Consider the following 3,594-nt stretch of genomic DNA (forward strand, 5'->3'; position numbering starts at 1 on the left):
TGAATGTCTGAAAGTGTATGTGACCTCACCAATATTTCTATTTCTTTCAAACCTGGTCTCACGTTTGTTGTCCTTATGTGCCATCGAGTCAAGTGCAACTTATAGCAAAAAGATGTAACCCTGTTCTATCCCGTGCCATCCCCACACTTCATGACTCACAAGAGCCTATTGCAGCAGTCACCATATCAATCCACCTGGTTGAGGGTCTTTCTCTCCCTCTTTGACCCTCGACCTTTCCCAACATCATGTCCTTCTCCAAGGAATAGCATCTCCTAGCAACAGTCCAAAGTATGTGAAGCAAAGCCACATCATTCTTGCCTCCACAGAACACTCTCGCTTCATGATCTCCAAGACATAACTGTTCATTCTCTTGGCTGTCCATGGGATGTTCAGTGCTCTTCTCCAACACTACAGTTCAAAGGCATCAATTCTTTTTCTTTCATCCTTACTCACTGTCCAGATCTCAGATGCATAGTGAGTAATTGGAAAGACTAAGGCCTGAATCAGATACACCTTAGTCCTCAAACTGACATCACTACTCCTCAATAATTAGGCTGCCATTTTATACATTCTGTGTATTTCTCTTAACTTCATTTACTTTTAGCCATAAAACTATATCAGCATGCATGTCAAGTTTTTTCAGCTCCTCGTAGCAACTTCGTGTCAACAAATTCTGGATTCTATTCATGGGCTCCTCCAAAGTCTACCCATTGACCCCCATGGGACGTAGGCCTAGAGACTCTGAGAAACATTTTACCTCGCTAATTTTATTTTTCGAACCCATAATATTCATCTTCTTGGCCCTGGAGACCCAGGACACAGCCTAGTTAGCTTTAAACAAGTCTTTTAGAGACAGCTGCCACTCACTCATAGATACAGAGAAACAATCTTCCAAGAACTGGCTGGGTTTCAAATTTTAGCATCATCAGTAACTTAAGGAGAATCAATTAGCCTGAGTCACACCATTAATCACTTTTACACCAAAATCTGTGAGCTTCCTCCATTTCAGGGCCTAAAACAGTGGGTCATGAGAAGTACTAGAATTAGAGACCTTTCCAGATTCTGCTGTGCTGAGGCAGTTGGCTAGCACAGAAGGGGACTAATTCACAGACCATCCTAACAGGTGACACTGCCATTAATTCCTGACCACCCCCTGGCACTCCTATATCCACCTACAGCAAACAGACCCTTCTGGACCCCCTACAGCGTGGGTTCTTGTACCTGTAGCCCTCACACCAAGTGTTGGGGGGGGGGACAGTGACAGCAAGCTAAGACATTGCTTTTACCTGGGACATCATCCTGCTTTACCAGCTGTGCCCATTAAATCTAAGGATCCAGCAATCATCAGCTACAAGGATACAGTCCTAGAGCAGAAAGTCTGAGACAAAGTCCTTCCTCCTGAACTGTCAGGAAAAGTGGTGAAGAGCATTGTGGAACCTAGCTGCACCACTCCACAGAGCAAGGAAGGCAACAGACTTGAGAAGAGAAGACTGCAACCAGAAAAGAAGAAGCCATCTACCCCAGAGAACTTAGTTGAGAACCAGAGGGAAAGGAACAGAAGCATATAGACTCTCAGTTCCAGATAATTTTTTTCACAGGACCAGTGAGGAAGAACTACAGGCAAGGTGAGCTGTCTTCCCCTCCCCATTAGAGTATTAAGCTCCCCAACTGAAGCAAGTCTCCACTTGAGTCCAGGGATCAGAGAGAAATTCAGAAAAGGTAAGCTGCCCTTCCATTCTTTGAAGCAGTGAGCCCCAACACCAAGGTCACCAGACCAAGGAGCTGCTAGCGCCCAAGGCAAGAAAAACTCACAGCAGAAATTATATGGAAGAAGCAGGCTCACCTACACATTAAACAAACCATAGCAGGATGTCACTCTAAAAAAAACCAAAGCAGATGTCATCCAAACATAGAACCAAGGGGCTTCATGAAACCAGAAAGTATGATGGACTTTTCTGACACAGATTTCAAAAGAACAATGGTTGACTATTTTCAATCAGTGAAAGACAAAAAAACCAAACAAAAAGACAAAGTCAAAGAATTTCAAGATTCTATAAGTGAAAGCTAAGAGGAACTTATAAAACAAAGACAATGCAGATAAAACAAATGAGGCATGAGAAACTCTGGAAAAGCAAGAAACCCTAATCCAGCATATGAGGACCAGTGCCTTAGATGCTGTCAAGATGTTAAAGGGACATATGAACAGAGGTGAAAAGATGGAACACAGAACCAGCGAAATAGAAGATAATTCTCGGCTTTGATCTGCTACAACAAAATAACAGAATAAAAGGAAAGCAAAAGAAGAAAGACTAAGAAAAATGTGGTACTCCATCAAGCATAGTAACATGCACCTACCTGGAATCCCAGAACAGAAAGAAGCAAGTAAAGGCATTGATAGAGTTGATGAACAGTTACTAGAAGAGCTTTCAGACATAATGAAGAATGAAAGAATATATATACACAAAGAAGCTGAAGGGACCCCATATCAAATAGAACCTAAAAGAAAAACATCAAGGCGTATCATAGTCGTATTTTTCAGAATCAAAGATAAGGAGAAAATTCTGAAAGCAGCTAGGGAAAAGTGAAGAGTAACCTATGTTGTTACTGGTATGTGCTGCTGAGTTGCCTGCAATTCATAGCGAACCTATGTCTCACAGAAGCGAGCATGGCCCTATCATGAGCCAATCTCACGATCTCCGACAGACTTAATCTGATTTCTCCAGTCACTGAATCAATCCATCTCATCCTGAGTCTGCCTCTCCTGTGTGTCCCTCCACACAGTCTTCAAAGCATAATAAGAAAACCTAGGAGAGAGGACAAAATAGATAAAAGAGATCTTGTAAGAATCAAATCCCTACGCATATCAAAAAATTTCTCCAACAGTGTGAAAAGGAAACTCACAGACTGAGAGCAAAAAAATATTTAGTATTGAAGCTCAACATCATGAAAACAAAGATTCTCACCACTGGGCCAATTAGCAGCATCATGATTGATGGTGAAGACACTGAGACCGTTAACAGCTTTAGTTTTCTTGGCTCCACAATCAACACTCTTGGTACCAGCAGCCAAAGAATCAAAGGACAAATTGCATTGGGAAAGTCTGCTGTCATGGACATCTCCAGAGTACTGAAGAGCAACAATATCAGTCTGGAGACTAAGGTGTGCCTGATCTATGCCATGGTCTTTGCAATTACATGCTATGCATCATAAAGCTGGAAAATGACAAGGGATGATAGAAGGAGAATGGATGCTTTTGAGCTGTGGTGCTGAAGAAGAGCATTGAATATACTATGGACTTCTAAGCGAAGAAAGAGGTTCAAACTGGAAAGAGTGAAACCAGGCTGCTCCTTGGAGACAAGGATTCTGAAGCTCCATCAGTCATATTCAGGGCATGTGCTTGGGAGGGTGGAGAGACAATGCAGGAGCAGAAGACCCTCGATGAGACGGATTCACTTAGTGAGTGGAGTAATAGAGGTATGTGTGTCGGAGACAATAAGGTTGGCTCAGGATGTTGTTGTTATGTGCCGTCGAGTCGTTTCGGACTCATAGTGACCCTATGCACAACAGCCCTAAACCCTGCTCTATCCTGCGCCA

Source organism: Elephantulus edwardii, unplaced genomic scaffold, assembly GCF_000299155.1.
Source record: "Elephantulus edwardii isolate Elephantulus edwardi_28Jun2011 unplaced genomic scaffold, EleEdw1.0 scaffold00324, whole genome shotgun sequence".
NCBI classification, from domain to species: Eukaryota; Metazoa; Chordata; class Mammalia; order Macroscelidea; family Macroscelididae; genus Elephantulus; species Elephantulus edwardii.